Source organism: Erinaceus europaeus, chromosome 11 (assembly GCF_950295315.1).
Source record: "Erinaceus europaeus chromosome 11, mEriEur2.1, whole genome shotgun sequence".
Taxonomy (NCBI): Eukaryota; Metazoa; Chordata; class Mammalia; order Eulipotyphla; family Erinaceidae; genus Erinaceus; species Erinaceus europaeus.
This window is the reverse complement of record NC_080172.1, coordinates 18,199,560-18,217,765: the sequence shown is the minus strand read 5'-3', so window position 1 is coordinate 18,217,765 and position 18,206 is coordinate 18,199,560. Positions and strand designations below refer to the sequence as shown.

The following is an 18,206-nucleotide window of genomic DNA, read 5'->3' as shown; positions in this document are numbered from 1 at the left end:
GATGGGGTTACATGTTAGGAACATATAGATTGTGGCAACAAAAGAAAAAGTAGCCCCTGACCTAATAAAACAGAATCCTCTAGTGTACAGTAGCATTGTACACTAATGCATTTCACATACAACTTTGACAAAGCTTGATTAATATATTTAAGGCCATTATGTTTTAACCACAGAAGCATTGTTAAGAAATAACAATATTAAACAAAAAGATTGACATGTATAAGTCCTTTCCCTTTAAATATCCCTGAATAATATTCTTTTCCAATTTTTCTCACTTGCCTTAGAGGGAAAGTTGTGCTGTTGGAAATATGTTGACAAGTATTTATTCTCAGAATTTTTCAGCCTAATTGTAATATATAAGATTAGCTTTTATATGGATTCAAAATTTTAACATTAATTTCATACGAAAGTGAATATATTATGGATCAGTTGGGTGTTTTGGTTTTTTTTGTCTGAATAGTTTATTAGGATCTCTGTTAAATTTAGCTCATCAAATTTTACTCTTTATTCAATACTACACACACGCACATGCATTCGCACACACAGCTTATAGAACAGTCCTACTACATACCATCATGCTTGAATGCATTCGTACTGTCTTTCTCTCTTTCTCATACAAGTAATGCAAATTGTCATTCTTTTTTTAGGCCATAAATTTTAGGAAGAGAAATATTAATGTAAACTGTAATGTAACCTGTATACATTCACCAATAAATGTAGTAGTGCTTATTAATTAAAAACAGGTACCATGGAGACCAGGCAGTGGTTCACCCGGTTAAGTGCCCATAGTACTCTGCTTGAGGATATGCACAAGGACCTGGTGCAAATCCTGAGCTCCTCACCTGCAGCAGGTATGCTTCACAAGCGGTGAAGCTGGTCTGCAGGTGTCTATCTTTCTCAATCTCTCCTTATCCCCCACCTCCTCTTAATTTCTCTCTGTCCTCTCGAGTGAAAACAAAATAATAATAACAGGTACCAGTCAGAAACTATTGTAAAATGCCCTTAGCCACCTGCTATATATATTACACTTTCCTATAATAGGGGCAGGAAGATATCTCACCTGGTAGAATGCATACTTTGTAATATGTGAAGGACCCAGTTTCAAGCCCAATTTTCACCTGGGAGCACCATCCAGGGCCTCGTGAACAGTGGAGTGGTGCTCTGCTTATTTCCCTCTGTCTGAAGATTAAAAAAGAAAACGAAAATCTGTCTATACCTATTACTGTTTAGAGTTATCTGAAAACAAGTTAATTTTTGAAAAAAAGGGTTTTTATATGGCAATTAAATCCTATCTTAGATTGTAAAATTTCTCTTGATGAATAAATTATAAATAGAAATTTATTTTCAAAATTATTCTGCCACGCTACCTCCTGACTCCCCAACTTTAAGTAACCTTAATTTCTCTTTTATTTGAAAGTAAATTAGCTTTCCTTGTCAATATCATTTCCAATCTCAGTTCACTTCCCCTTCTCTATTTGCAGTGCAGGACAAATCAATCTACGTTCAGATTTCTTTTCTGAATAAAACACATTAAACATTTTTAGTAACTGTTTTGTTAATTTACTGAATTATCCCAATTGATAAAAAAAATAAGTGATTTTCTTATTATTTGAATTTGCTTTTCCTTTTTTTTATTGATGCGTTCACAACCACTATTAAAAAAGCATCTCTTAGAAATGAGTAAAAACTGCTTCTTTAGAAAGTGTATCTCTACCAACTTTTTGATTTTGGTGTCTCCATGCCTGTCAGCACTTGATTGGCACCTCACTTGCATGTGAATTAAGGAGTGAGGGAACTCTATTTTCCTGCCTTTGTTCCATGCTGGGCTCAGTAGCCTCCAGGCAGCCTAAACTGACCTTCAGCAGTCTGATAGAGGACTAGTTTTTGGACATAGCTGTGTGAGGAAGCTCGACCTCAGTCTAGTCTGAGTGGATCTATTAAAATTGCCTAGAGCATGATTTTAATTTACATGGAAGAGAAACTGGAAAGAACTAAAGGAATTTGTTATTTCTTTCGTTCTTTCGTTCACTTTTAGAAACTAGCATCTTAAAGAAGAATTATTTGCATTTTGTCTACAAAGTACAAAGTAATAGGGTATTGACAGGGTAGCTGCTTATATTAATCATGTGATGAGCTAAAGGTTGGTTTGCTGGGAATCAGAAATTAAGGAGAAACAGAATAAAGGAGATAAACTAAAGAAAAATTGAGTTGTAATAGTATCAGAGTAATTCAGGTCGGAAGCACTTCTTTAAGATAGGTAATTCTGTGAAAATAGATTGCCTTTTGTATATAACTTGAATTTCTGATTCGTTGCCTATATGGTATGCATAGCATGTTATTTGTAAGGAATAATCACAACTTGAATGGAATGTCATCTTAATTCTCTAGTCATTTTATATGGAAACAATTTAACATCTCTATTCTGTAAGCTCCTTTAAAAGGAACCAGAGCTTATATTAGTTTGTCTCCTCTACTCAATTGCATTTTAAGCCATGCATACACTATAGATACTGTATTTTGATGGTTGATGTTACTACATTTAGGAATTATTTGCAAGAATCCAAGGAAGATCCAATGAATGGCTTTAACCAACATAAATTAGTCAAAGAGGTACAGAAGCACACATGAGAGCTGTCAAGGGAGGCTCAGGAGATTAGTTTAGGAGTAGAGCACAAGCTTATACACCTAAGGGTCCCTATCCATATTGCTTCTGTTTATGGTGATGCACGTGCCTGAACTGAGTGCTCCTATGCTCACTCTCTTATGATGGAAATAAATTAATCTTTAGAAAAAAGAATAGCACAATAAAGGAGAGATTCAGAGAACTGAATCAAGAAGAAATGGAAACAGTACACCCATCCCCATATGGAGGCCCCGAAGGAGTAGATATGAATGCAATGCAGACCCATCAGATAAAGAGTAAGTAACATGAATACCAGGCAGATACAGAAGGATGGGGGAATATTCATGTGTACATAGTAGGCTGACTCAGCCTCCCTTCTGGGTGTGGGGCAGTCCCTACCATTGCCAGTTCATACTGAGGGTACAGTCCTCAAGAATGCCACAAAAGGGCTTATAATGATGTTCTCGGTAGGTGTGACCAGTGATAGAGGGAGCTATCAGAGGTCTAGGCCTATATTATCTATCGGGGAATCCAGGGATTCTCTGTCTAGAACCCCAAGTGATGGGGTGACCTGATAGTGGCCAAAAGGGCCGTTGTCAGGTTAGCCAGTCTTTTGTCCTTAATTTTCATTTCTTTCTAATGTGCTTATTGACCATTAGGTCTTTGGAGAAGTGTTATTAAAATTCCTTGCCTAGTTTTTATTAGTACTTCCCTTTTATGGTCGACTTCTAAGAGCTTCATATATATTCTAGCTATAAGTTTGCTTTTTTGTATGTAAGATTTAAAAACATTTGTATCCTATTTTTAAATATTTGCCCCAGATATGGCTGATGGTGTATCTGGTAGATTGCACATGTTACAATGTCAGAGTAACCTGGTTCAAGCCCCTGGTCCCTACCAGCATGGGAATGGGAGAAGCTTTACAAGTGGTGAAGCAATGTTACAGATCTCTCTCTCTCTCTCTCTCTCTCTCCCTCTCCCTATCCCTCTCCCTCTCTCCCTCTGTTTTTATTTTTTTGTTTGTTTGTTTATTACCAGAGCACTACTCATCTGTGGCTTATGATAGTATGGGGATTGAGCTTGGGACCTTGAAGCCTCAGGCATGAGGGTCTGTTTGCATAACTCTTATGCTATCTACACCACTTTTCCTTCTCCCTCTTCCCATTCTCTCAAGTGCTCTCTCTCTCTCTCTCTCTCTCTATATATATATATATATATATATATATATCCAAAATAAAATATATTTTTTTAAAAAGCAATCTACGAGCTGTCTCTCCACTATCTCAATGAGGTCCTTTAAAAGTACAATTTTCGGTGAAGTTCAAAATGTGTAGTTTATGTGCTTGAATTAATTTTTGTACATTTTATAGAGTCCAATTCAATTCTTCTAAATGTGGAAATTCTATTTTCTTGTCTTTTATTTTAAAATATGATTCTTCCTTATATCTCTGACTATAAATACAAGTATTTGCTTCTATACTCTCAATTCTGTTTCATTGTTGTATATTCATATCCTTATGTCATTACCATATTGTTTTATTGTAATAGTATATTAGTAAATTTTAAAGTTGGGAAATGTGGCTCTTCTAACTTTCTCTCTCTCTTTTTTAAAAAAGATTTTTTTGAGATATAGATCCTTAGAGTTTCTGTGTGAATTTTAAGATCAATTTTCAGTATCTCCAAAGAGGGGTGTTCAAATTGGGATTAAATATATAGTCATCATAATAATAGTAAGTCTTTTTTAATTTTTTAAACTTTTTATGTTGTTTATTTATTGGATGAAGACAGAGAGAAATCAAGAGGGGGGAGATAGAGAGGGAGAGAGAGAGACATCTGCAGCCCTATTTCACCATTCATGAAGCTTCCCCCCTACAGGTGGGGACCAGGGGCTTGAACCTGGGTCCTTACGCTCTGTAATGTGTTCACTTAACCAGGTGCACCACTGCCTGGCCCCATAATAGTAAGTCTTCTTATCAATGAACAAGGGATTTGACTTCATTTTTTTTTTTTTTTTTTTAGTTTTTTTTTTTTTTTCCTCCTCCAGGGTTATTGCTGGGCTCGGTGCCTGCACCATGAATCCACCGCTCCTGGAGGCCATTTTTTCCCCCTTTTGTTGCCCTTGTTGTAGCTTCGTTGTGGTTATTATTATTGCCCTTGTTGACGCAATTCGTTGTTGGATAGGACAGAGAGAAATGGAGAGAGGAGGGGAAGACAGAGAAGGGGAGAGAAAGATAGACACCTGCAGACCTGCTTCACCGCCTGTGAAGCGACTTCCCTGCAGGTGGGGAGCCGGGGGCTCGAACCGGGATCCTTACGCCCGTCCCTGCGCTTTGCGCCACATGCGCTTAACCCACTACGCCACCGTCCGACCCCCTTGACTTCATATTTTTGCATCTTATTTTGAAAATGGTTTCTGTTCTCAGTGTACAAGTCTTGTGCTTCTTTTGCTATATTTATTCCCGAGTATTTTATTCTTTTTTTCCTTTTTTTAATATTTATTTATTTATTCTCTTTTGTTGCCCTTGTTGTTTTATTGTTGTAGTTATTATTGTTGTTGTTATTGATGTTGTCATTGTTGGATAGGACAGAGAGAAATAGAGGAGAGGAAGACAGAGAAGGGGAGAGAAAGACACCTGCAGACCTGCTTCACCGCCTGTGAAGCGACTTCCCTGCAGGTGGGGAGTGGGGTTGTTCAAACCAGAATCCTTGTGCTGGTCCTTGCGCTTAGCACCACGTGCACTTAACCCCCAAGTATTTTATTCTTTTTGATGCTATGTTTTATTTTTTGCTTTATTCTAGTCTCTCTTTTTCCTACTTTTTTTCAAGGAAGTTTGTGGTGTACAACTTAGTTGTTCACATAAAGGTACAACCTCTCATCTCCCCATCTGCAAAACACTGACCCCCCAACCTTTTCCATCAGCCTGTCCCAGGAACCCAGCACCCCTCCATCTTATCCCTCATCCTTTTCTGGAGTCCTTCTTCACCCAGTACTACTTTCACTTATGCTTTACTCTCCATGCTTCTTAAGTTTCACCCATAAGTAAGATCATTCTGTTTTATGTTATTCTAAATGAAAAAATTTAACCTTTATTTATTTATTGGATAGAGGTGTCCAGAAATAGAGAGAGGAAGGGGAGATACAGAGGGAGAGAAACAGAGAGAGACACCCGCAACACTGCTTTACCACTCACAAAGCTTTCTTCCTGTAGGCAGGGACTGGGGGCTCAAACCCGGGTCCTTGTGCATTGTAATACATGCGTTTAACCAGGTGAACCACCACTGAGCCCCCTCAATGAAATTTTCTTTTAATCTTATTTTCAGATTGTTAACTGCTGGTGTATAGAGACATAACAGGGTAAGAGTGGTGGTGCACTGGGTTAAGCGCTCATAGCAAGAAGCGCAGCCAAGGATCTCAGTTCGAGCTCTCGGTTCCCCACCTACAGGGGGTTGCTTCACAAGTAGTGAAGCAGGTCTGCAGGTGTCTGTTTTTCATTATCCATCTCTATCTTCCCTTCCCCTCCAAATTTCTCTCTTTCCTATCAAAAAAATGACCACAGGAGCAGTGGATTCACAGTTCAACCCTGGAGGCAAAAAAAAAAAAAGAGAGAGAGAGAGAGAGAAAAAAAGAAAGAGATAACTGATTTTTGTATATTGATCTTGTATCCTGCTACCTTGCTAAGCTGATCTATTCATTCTAACAGTTTTGTTTTTATAAAATTATTTATTAGTATTTTCTGTTTCATGGCTATATAATTAGGGTTTTTTGCCTCTTTTTTCCCATCTGAATGCTTTTTGTTTACTTTCTGGCTTTTGCTTAAGATCCCTGTCCAGTTTAATAAAAATAAGTAGAAATAGAATCGATATCCTTTTGTTACTGATCATAAGAAGTAGCATCCATTGCTTAATTGTGATGTTATTTGTGATTATTTCCATTCTTGATTGATTTTACTGAGGACCTAGTGTGCGCCTTAACTTTTATATAGTTCAGTTATACCAATATAAAGTTTTTCAAAAGTCTAAAGTGGAGAAATTTTTCATTAATCCTCAGTAAGAGATGTTTTATAAAATAAAAGATCCATAGTATGCCATTAGCACTGCCTTTGAAAGAGCCTTTCTTGTTCAATATCTACGTAGTTGAACTGCTTCCAGATTTTACTACCCTGCGTCTGCACATGCTGCTGAGAGACTGCACAGTTTTTTGATTAGACAAAGACATCATGAAACCACTGCCTGGAAAAATTAGCACAATACCATATTAAGAAGAACCTCGAAAAATTGGCATTAATTTGTTAGAGGTAAATCTAGAAGAATTTTTTTTTCTACTGGCTTTATAAAAGATCTCAGTGAAAGATTTTTATTTTAGTGCAGTTAGGACAGAATATCTTATTATTGTAAACTTTTTATAAAAGGGATTGTAGAAAAACATTTATTGATTTTTTACTGTTCCTTTAAAATTTTTTTTTATTTATTTATATTTATAAAATTGAAATATTGAAAAGACTACAGGATAAGAGGGGGACATTTCCACACAGTTCCCACCCCCAGAACTCTATATCCAATCCCCTTTCTTGATAGCCTCCATATTCTTTATTCCTCTGGGAGTATGAACCCAGGATCATAGTGGGGTGCAGAAGGTGGAAGGTCTGGCTTCTGTAATTGCTTCTCCACTGAACATGGGCGTTGGCAGGTCGATCCATACTCCCAGCCTGTCTCTCTCTTTCCCTATTGGGCAGGGATTTGGGGAGGTAGGGCTCCAAGACACATGGTGGGGTTCTTTGCCCAAGGAAGTCGAGTTAGCATCATGATATCATCTGGAATCTGGTGGCTGAAAAGAGTTAAAATACAATGCAGAACAAACTGTTAACTAATCATGAGCCTAAAGGCAAAAATATTGCAAATGAAGATTTGGGGTCTCCACCTTGGAAAAAAGCTTTTTTTACTGATTTATTATTAGATAGAGACAGAAAAATTGAAATGGAAGAAGGAGGAAGAGAGGCAGAGTGACACTTGAAGGTCTACTTCACCACTCATGAAGCTTTCCCCCTGCAGGTAGGGACCAGGGGCTTGAACCTTGTGTCCTTGTGCACTGTAATGCGAGAACTTAACCAGGTGCACCACAGCCTGGCCCCCTGTTTTTACTGTTCTGTAAGCTTTATAGTCATCTCTCAATGAGATCATTATAATGACTCAAACATACTGGATCCACGTTAGAATAAAGCTTAAAGGAACATGGATGGAAGCCAGCCCTGAACAAACATCTTGTTGCTGGATTTCAGGATAGATTTAGGAAGAATTATACACTTGGAGAGATTGACTTTGGAGGGAGTGACAGATTAACTAGCACCAGGTAGGCCTGGTAAAAGCCTGGTAAGCTCAGGATTGAATCAAGAGGTAGTTTAGGAAATAGAAGAATCAAGGTATCAGAGCAAATGGTATACCTCTTCTTCCTAAAATAAGGAAGGAAAGGAAAGAACAATTCAGCTGTCAGGAAAAGGGTAAAAAGTTTTTTTTGGTTTTTTTCCCTCCAGGACTATCACTGGGACACCACTGCACTACTAATCCACTGCTCCTGGAGGCCATTTTTTCCCATTTTTGTTGCCCTTGTCGTTGTTATTTATTGTTATTGTTGTCATTGTTGTTGGATAGAACAGAGGGAAATTGAGAAAGGAGGGAAAGACAGAGAGGGGGAGAGAAAGATAGACTCCCCTGCAGGTGGGGAGCTGGGGGCTCAAACCGGGATCCTGATGCCAGTCCTTATGTGCACTTAACCCACTACGCCACTGCCCAGCCCCCAGGGTAAAAAATGTTTTAAGCCTTCAACAGTTAACGGGGTTTAAACATGGAGTCTTCTCTGAGAAAGAGTTTATATATAATAGTAGACAGAACAATCAGGATTATAAAAAACATACGTGGGTAGTTAACCCATGTGCAGGTCATTTAATTACCCAGTGTTTATCCTAAGCACACAGGTAAGAAATGGGTTAGGGTGGGAGGAAACTATTAATAGGAATTGTGATTTTTAACTTGTGAATATTTTTTTTTATTTTTTACCAGAGCACTGCACAGCTCTGGCTTATGATGATGTTGGAGACTGAACCCAGGACCTTAGAATTTCAGGCATAAAAGTCTTTTGCATAACCAGTATGCTGTCCCCGAGACACTGTGAACTTTTAAAAAAATGTATGGGAGTTGGGCAGTAGTACAGCAGGTTAAGTACACGTGGCACAAAGTGCAAGGACGGGCAAGGATCCCAGTTCGAGCCCCCGGCTCCCCACCTGCAGGGGAGTCGCTTTACAGGCGGTGAAGCAGGTCTGCAGGTGTCTTTCTCTCCCCCTCTGTCTTCCTCTCCTCTCTCCATTTCTCTCTGTCCTATCCAACAACGACATCAATAACTACAACAATAAAACAACAAGGGCAACCAAAGGGAATAAATAAATATTTTTTAAAATTTATATATGTATTTATTTATTTATGAGGAAAGAGAAGAGATAGGACACACACGCGCACACATACACACAAAGCGCTCTGGCACATACAATGCTAAGGCTTGAAGTTGGCATCACATGCTTGACAGTTCAGCAATTTAACTGCACACTTTCACTATGGTTGTTAACTTTTTTTTCCAGTTACTAACGTCAACCTTAATTATCTAAACAATATTTCAGATTATACCATGAAAGTATATTTTCTACATATAAACATTATTTTTTTCTGTTTCTTGTTTTTTAATCAGACCCAAGGGTTAATGGTTTACAGTATAGACCTTAACACATAGGCACACCTCTCATATCCCTTTATAGGAGTCTGAGAGACACTTGCTCCTCCAACCTAGGGCCCCATACCCCATCATACACCAGGACCGCTGTGCCCTTTCATCCCATCTTTTTCCCTCCCTCTTCAGAGTCCTTTACTTTGGTGCAATACACGACACCCAGTCCAAGTTTTACCTTATGGTTTTTTTACCTTACTCTTTATTCTGTTTTTTATTCTTTTATTCTTGAGTACCACCTATGGGTGAGATCATTCAGTATTGGTCTCTTTCTGGCTTGTCTCACACAATATGATATCTTCAAGTCCTGACCAAAAGATTGCAGAGGAGATCACCTCATCATTTAAAAAAATTAAAAAATAAAAAACTGCATAGTTTTCCATTGTGTATATGTACCACAGCTTTCTTAGCCATTCACCTGTTGTTGAACATCTGGGTTGCTTCCAAGCCTGAGCCATTGCAAACTATACTGCTTTGGATGTAGTCGTGCATAGGCCTTTCGTATAGGTATCTTTATTTTGTTTTCCCTGAGTTTATCCCTAGGGGAGAGGTTGCCAAGTCATAAGGTAGGTCCATTTCTAGTGTTATGATGAATCTCCAGACTGTTTTCCACAGGGTTAGACCAGCTTACATTCCTACCAGTGATGTGGGATAGTCCTTTTCCTCCACAGACTCTTCAACAGTTCGTGTTTCTGTCTTTTCTGATGTATGACTTTCTTTATACAATTTTTTTCATTACCTTTATTTATTTACTAGATAGAAACAGCCAGAAATCGAGAGAGAAGGGCAGGGGGATAGAGAGGAAGGAGGCAGAGAGACATCTGCAGCCCTGCTTCTTCACCACTTGCAAAGCTTTCCGCCTGCAGGTGGGAACCTGGGACTCGAACCTGGGTCCTTACACATTGTAACACGTGAGCTCAATCAGGTGCACCACCACCTGGCCCCAATGTATGACTTTCTCAAGGGTGTAAAGTGGTATCTCAGTGTTGTTTTTATTTTCATTTCCCTGGTCATCAGTGACTAGCATTTTTTCATAGATCTGTTGGCCTTTTGGATATCTTCTAGGGAGAAGACTCTGCCTATATCTTTCCTTAATTTTTCTTTTTTAATTTCTATTTGGGAATTAGCGGTTTATAGTAAACAGTAAATAAAATTGTTGGTACATGTATAAAATTTCTCAGTTTTCTGCAAAAAAACCTCTTAACTGCCTGTCTATATTCTCCACTTCTTCCTCCTTCACCCTCAGCACCAGGACCTTAAAGCACCACTCCCCCCAGTGTTCTTTACTTTGGTGCAATATCCTTTTACTTTTGAATTTGGTGAGTTCTTTGTGTACTTTGGCTATCAGCCTTCTGCTCTCTTTCCAATGTACGACACATAATGATCTTCCACTTTATATGTATGCCAGTTCTCTCTCACCTCATATTTTGTTATAGTTTTCAACACTTTTTCATTAAGTGAATTTAGATTACAATAAATATATAATCTTGACTTTATAGAAATAGTTTTATGGAGTTAGGAATGAATTCATGCCCTCCAAACAAGAAATGTTTAGAAAAGTTCTATTAAAAATAGTCATTTGTTTATTCATTTGAACACCCCTCACTCTGTAAAAGTACTGGGGGGAACAGATTAGAATAATGGATCACTAACCCCAAGAAAGTGATGGTCTACTTAAAAAGCACATGGAAACAGACACACACAAAAAAGGTGTTATAATAAGACAGTTTGTGATTTGGGATAGTAGTCAAGAGGCTATTATACTATCTGACATAAAGATTAATAGCATAAAGTTGTCTTAAAGTAGTAGAGAGTTAAGTACTGGATGGGATAAGTTGTATGCACATATATATGGGTGTGAAATTATATTCCTAAAATCTTATATTACTGTAAACCAATTTGAAATCCAGTGGGGGGGTAGGTAAACAGAGTGTAGGGGAAGCAAGTTAATATTGAGTTGAGAGTATACCATTAGGAGCCTAGGCATAGATCCCCTTGTAGAGCTCACACTTAACATGCATAAGGTCTTAAGTTCAAGCCTTGACACCTCTTGTGAGCATCATCAATAGCAACAGAACTCCACAGATGAACAGGCAGTCACTGTCTGTCTGTCTGTCTATCTTTCTCTTTTTCTCCTCTATAAAGTAAAAGTTGGGGGAGGGTATAGTATTAGTACAGAGGTAAGTATTAATGAATAATTTTCTGTTGGTGAACCAATAGACGCTTTTTGTCAGGAAATAGAACTCTAAAGCACACTGTTTTTTTTTTTTTTTCTTTGTCTCCTCTAAACCCAGAATGATAATTACTTTTCTGTTTCATTAGTTATGATTGACCCCAATCTCTTATTCGGTGTTTAATTCATAGTTTTCGGTGTTTAAAGTCACCTCAAAATTCTTTTTATATTTGGCAGACAAGAAATAGAAAAATCTTTATGTTCTGTAGTTGTGCCATTGTTGTATATAAGCTGACTAGACCTATAATAAGCCCATGTTTAATAAACACTTATTGATCCTAGAATGGATAAAAAATGAGTCATCAGAAAGAGATCTCAGATAATACTGTATTTAGTCTGAATGAAAAAAAAAGTAGGGTCCGGGTATCCTTATAGAGACACAAGATATAGCAAAGTGAAATTGAACAAATTGATTGGTTAGCATGGAAAACAGGGACATCTAGAGTCAGTGTGCTTGAGTGAATAAGAGGTATATTCTGTCACCCTGAAAGTTTGGAAACTTATAAGGAACACTAGTGAGAATTGATCAGAGGATACAGGAAATCCACTATGAAGGTGTTATGATCGTTAATCAAGGAAATCAGTCAGACCTAACCCTAACTCCAAACTTAGTTGTTTCTGCTGATTCAATTGAGTAAGTCTCTTGTCTTCCAGAAGAAATTGGTTACCCATTTAAATGTTTGTGTGTTCAAAGTTATTAACTTTCCATGAATAATTTGAATGTTTCAAAAAGAGGATTACTAAGGTTATTAAAATACAATAAAAATACTATTTGTTATTTCAGTGAAATTTTTATAATAGTCAGATGATTAACATATTTTAAAATTGTAACTATATTAAATAAAAAATAGAAGAAAATTTGACATTTATATTTCTAAAACAGAGGCAGATAGAAAGACAAAGTATACTCAACTATTTCCTATAGTAAAAATTCCTTTTCTTGACTTCTTTGCATGTATAAGACATTCCAGGACTCCCTATCATTATAAATGTTGATTTTCTCATTATAAAGCCTATCAGCTAGCAACATAGAAACCCTGGCTTTCTGTGTAAAGTGGTGCCCTATACATTTTATTAAACATATGTGAGACTTGCTTGTATATGTCCTTTGTTGTATGACTGCTCAGTTTATCAAATAAATAAATAAGTAACCTAGTTCCAGTATCACTTTTTAAATACTTTTATTAGTGATTTAATAACAATGAACAAGACTGTAAGATAGCAGGGGTACAATTCCAAACAGTTCCCACCATCAGAGTTCTGTGTCCAATCCCCTTCATTGGAAGTTTTCCTTATTTTTTTATCCCTTTAGGAGTATGGACCAACATTGTTTATGGGGTTCAGAAGATGGGAGGTCTGGCTCTGTAACTGCTTCTCTGCTAGACATGGATATTGGCAGGTTTCACCGTCTTTAATAGTGTTACTAAATAGTGTTTACTGTTATCATAGACTCAACCTGAAATCATCAGTTTTGCTTCCTGTTACTCATTTTAAATATTAGATGTATTTATAGTTACTGAAAACATTAAATATGTAGTTATATATGGATATTCTTAGCATATTTTTTTTCTTTTAAATATTTTATTTATTCTATTTTTAAGAGAAATGCAGAGAGAGAAACACCAGAGCACTGCTCAGCTCTGGCTTATGGTGGTGCAGGGGATTGAACCTGAGGTTTAGGAGCCTCAGGCATGAGAGTCTGTTTGCATAACCATTATGCTGTCTCCCCTGCCCTCTTAGCATATTTTTAACTTAATTATTATTACTATTTTAGATCATGGCCTTTTTTTTTCCCACTCATACACAATTAATTACTTATCTTCTGGTTTGCTGGAACAGTACTGTCAGCTGGCCATAAAAACTCCAGAACTTTAGTTTGAAGTTGCACTCCCAACAGAGGCCACTAATATTGCCATTTTCATCTACCTTATAGTTTTTCAGGACAGCCAATTTAACTTCTTACTCTTTTTTGGTAGTGGTATAAGACTTCTTTCTTTTCTTAGCAGCCCCATGAAGTCTCAAAACAAAATCAAGTGTGGACTCCTTTTGAATGTTACTGTCAAACAAAGCTCACCCATCATTTTAGTTGTTTGCCAGCAAAGAGCAGTCTGCAGGTCAGGGGGGAATTCCCTCTTTTTCCTGGTTTTTGTTCTTTACATTTTCTTTTTTTTTAATTTTTTTTATTTAAGAAAGGATTGATTAACAAAACCATAGGGTAGGAGGGGTACAACTCCACACAATTCCCACCACCCAATCTCCATATGCCACCCCCTCCCCCGATAGCTTTCCCATTCTCTATCCCTCTGGGAGCATGGACCCAGGGTCTTTGTGGGTTGCAGAAGGTGGGAGGTCTGGCTTCTGTAATTGCTTCCCCGCTGAACATGGGCGTTGACTGGTCGGTCCATACTCCCAGTCTGCCTCTCTCTTTCCCTAGTAGGGTGTGTCTCTGGGGAAGCTGAGCTCCAGGACACATTGGTGGGGTCTTCAATCCAGGGAAGCCTGGCCAGCATCCTGATGGCATCTGGAACCTGGTGAGAGACTTCGCGTGTGGAATGACAACCCTTTACATTTTCTGTGGTAGCAAGGATTCACTGTCTTCCCTATGAGGGTTTTCATTCATTTCTTCTTTTTACCAGAACACTGCCCAGCTTTTTTTTTTTTTTTTTTTTGGTTTATGGTGGTGCAGGGAATTGAGCCTGGGACTTTGGCACCTCAGACATGAAAAACTCTGTGTAACCATTATGCTGTTTATCCTGACCCACCCCACCCCAAGAAGTGTTTTCAAGAAAATGTGCATCTCAGCATTGACTTCAGTGCAGATAGTGAATTAGAAAGGAAGCAACAAATCATAAACTTTTGACATTTGATGTCAGGGGTCAGGCAGTGACACATCTGATTTAGTGCACACATTACTGTGCACAGTGACCCAGGTTTAAGCCCTGCCCCCACCTGCAGGGGGAAAGCTTCATGAGTGGTGAAGTACTGTTGTCATCCATACTTTGCAGATGAGAAACATTTAAATTGATTTTTTCTTCCCTTTCTAAGTGTGTACACTTAACCAGTTGTGCCATCACCTGGCCCCTCTGTCCTATATTTTCATTTAGATTTAATAATGATTGACAAGATTGCAGGATAAGAGGGGTACAATTGAGAGTTGGGCGGTAGTGCAGCGGGTTAAGTGCACATGGCACAAAGTGCAAGGATCGGTGTAAGGATCCTGGTTCGAACTCCCAGGTCCCCACCTGCAGGGGAGTCGCTTCACAGGCGGTGAAGCAGATTTGCAGGTGTCTATCTTTCTCTCCCCCTCTCTGTCTTCTCTTCCTCTCTCCATTTCTCTCTGTTCTATCTAACAACAACAGAAATAACAACAGTAATAACTACAACAACAATAAAAAACAAGGGCAACAAAAGGGAAAATTAAAAAATAAATATAAATAATTAGAATATCATTTTAAAAAAGAGGGGTACAATTGCATATGATTCCTACCATCAGAGTTCCATGTCCCATCCTCTCCATTGGAAGTTTCCCTATTCTTAATCCCTCTGGGAGCATGGATCCAGGATCATTATGGGATGCAGAAGGTGGAAGGTCTGGCTTCTATAATTGCTTCTCCATTGGACATAGGCGTTGACTGGTTGACCCATACTCCCAGCCTGTCTCTCTCTTTCCCTAGCAGGTCAGGCAGGGCTCTGGACAGGTGAGGTTCCAGGACTTATTGGTGAGGTCGTCTGCCCAGGGAAGTCAGGTTGGCGTCATGGTAGCATCTGCAACTTGGTGGTTGAAAAGCATTAAGATATAAAGCAGAACACATTTTTTTAATAATCAGGAACCTAACGGTAAGAATAGAGCAGATGGAACTAAGGGTCTCCGTGTGAGAAGAGGGTAGGAAGTCTATTTTAAGTAGATTCCAAGGGGCCCATGACTTTAGTAATTTTTGCCTGAGCCTGACAGCTAATATGCAGGTGAGTTTTGTCTGGGGAGATGGTGTCAGAGTTGAGAATAGGACTAGAAAGCTGGATCACAGCACAGATAAACTCCTAAATATGGGGAAAGTATATAAATACTGTTAACTGTAAACCCTATCCATCTGGCACAGGGCCTATATCTATTCATATTTATCACAGGAGCCTTCACAACCTCTGCATCCCTGTCAGTCTGTGTTCTCAGTCCATGGTCACAGCTAGGAACATTCTAGGCTGCACTCATTTTAGGGCCCATCTTCCTCGAGTGACGGAGTATATTAATCCAACCTCCCTTCGGAGAGCAGGGCAGTCCCTACCCTACCATTGTTGTTCTACATTGAGAGCAGTGTACTGTAGAGGCCCACAACAGGGCTTATGATGACCTTCCTGATGGAGATGACTAGTGATGGTGGAGCAAATGGATGTTAGAGGTCTAGGCCCATCATATCTGTGTGGGAATCCCAGGGTTCCCTGGCTAGAGCCCCAGATGATGGGGTGTCCTGGTTGTGACTGAAAGTACCATCATTAAAGTGTGCCAAATGTGAGCTCTCACCCTTAATGGCGAGTTTTGTTTATTTCCTTTTCATCAAATACCTGTGCAGCATAGACAATATAATATACCAACTATGTGACTCCAGCTTCTCAAACAACCTCCAGGTTTTTCTTTTCCTTTTTTTTTTTTTTTTTTTTGACACATGAGTGATTCTGTCACTCCAGCTGGGCTCTCTTTATTCTGTTAAGATAGAGAGAAGAAGAGGGGGAAAGAAGGAAACAGAGATGGGGAGAGAGAGATACTGCAGCACTGCTATGCATGATGCTAGCTAGCATGGGCTACCAGGGGCTCACACCCTGGCCCTCATGCATGGTAAAATGCTCTCTACCCAGTGAGACATCTCCTACCCCTCCTCTCCAACTTTTTCATGTATATCAATATTCAGTTTTGCTTTTTTTTTTTCCTGCTAAATTGATAATTTAGTTTTTGTTCTGAAGCCTAGTTTTGCCTATTTTTTTTCTGTGACTTCCAAGCAGGCTTTTAATTTTCATCAATTCTTAATTATCCAAACTAATGGAGGGGAAATTAAAATAACAGGCATCCCCAAATTATTTATATTTAAATTTTGAATGTTTTGACGTGGTGTTCTGGAAATTCAGTTTAAGCAGAAAAACTGAAAGCATTTTATGAAGATCTGGAAAGCAGATGAGTTTCCTTGCCCAAGTCCCTGGTTGGCTCTTTGCAGATGATTCATGCTGAAAATAGGCAACTGTCTTCTAATATACCACCAGCTAAACAGAATAAACCATTCAAGTCTCACTAAAACAATTTTTCTATCAGTAGTTACTCCTTAGCATTACCCATATCTGTAAGTTACACACTTCCCAAATATTAGGCATTGTTTTCAGTACTATGTAAGTGTGAATATATATAATTCTTTAAAACAACTGTATGATATACTATTTACTATTACTCCCAGTTACCTTCGAGGAAACTGATACTCTGAAAGATGAAGTAACTGAGATCAGACCACTAATAACTGATCAAATCAGTTTAAACCCAGGCTTTCTGACTCTGAAACTCATGTTGATAACTATACTGTCACTCAGAAGAGAACATTAGTTTAGGATATGATTCAATTTGGTCATGAAACATTATCTTAGCAAACTTACTTGGTTTAACTTTATGAGGTATTGTTATTGACCCGGTGTTGTGGATACAACACCAAAAAAAGTATCCGGAGTTAGTGTCAAAGATCAGAGCCAATCCTATGAATTTGGAATTGAAATCTAATCTCAGAATTAATGAATTTACCTGGAAAACACTCTTCCAAAAATGTTTAATTTCATAAAAAATTAAATTAGAGTATTTCTTATTTAATGAGGAACAAGCCATTTAAAGGAAATAGACATTTATATTTGTAAAGCACATTTTTGAATAAATGGGACATCATACCTGACTTACTTTACAAAATAAAAATATGATTTTAAAAGCATATAACATAGGTTGTGCAGATCTGTACTAGAAAGGGTAAAATTAGGCAGGTTGAGAGTATGGATCGACTTGTCAACGTCCATGTTGAACAGGCAAGCAATTACAGAAGTCAGACCTTCTACCTTCTGCATCCCACAAGGATCTTGGGTCCATACTCCCAAAGGGTTAAAGAATAGGAAAGCTATCAAGGGAGATTATGGGATACGGAGTTCTGGTGGTGGGAACTGTGTGGCACTGTACCCCTCTTATCCTATGGTTTTGTCAGTGTTTCCTTTTTTAAAAATTTAATTTTTTTATTTATATATTTTCTCTTTTGTTGCACTTGTTGTTTAACATTGTTGTGGTTATTGATGTCATTGTTGTTGGATAAGAGAGAGAAAAATGGAGAGAGGAAGGGAAGACAGAGAGGGGGAGAGAAAGACACCTGCAGACCTGCTTCACCACCTGTGAAGCGACTCCCCTGCAGGTGGGGAGCCGGGGGCTCGAACTGGGTTTCTTACGCTGGTCCCTGCGCTTTGTGCCACCTGCGCTTAACCTGCTGCGCCACCGCCCGCCTCCCCAGTGTTTCCTTTTTATACATAAATAATAATAATAAATATATTATCACTATATCAGCACATATCAAATATTT

General features: G+C 38.4%; 1 protein-coding gene and 1 long non-coding RNA gene across 7 annotated transcripts in view; one reads left to right on the top strand and one right to left on the bottom strand.

Annotated features, from left to right (window-relative positions):
- ARB2A (ARB2 cotranscriptional regulator A) overlaps positions 1-18,206 on the top strand; it is a 439,389-nt gene that overhangs the window by 218,786 nt on the left and 202,397 nt on the right. The gene's annotated exons all lie outside the window — the stretch shown is intronic.
- The window catches only part of LOC132541310 (uncharacterized), a 48,732-nt gene continuing 44,311 nt past the window's right edge, over positions 13,786-18,206 (bottom strand). Inside the window, exon 2 of the long non-coding RNA XR_009552472.1 lies at positions 13,786-14,153. This is a non-coding gene — a long non-coding RNA (uncharacterized LOC132541310). The remainder of the gene's footprint in view (positions 14,154-18,206) is intronic.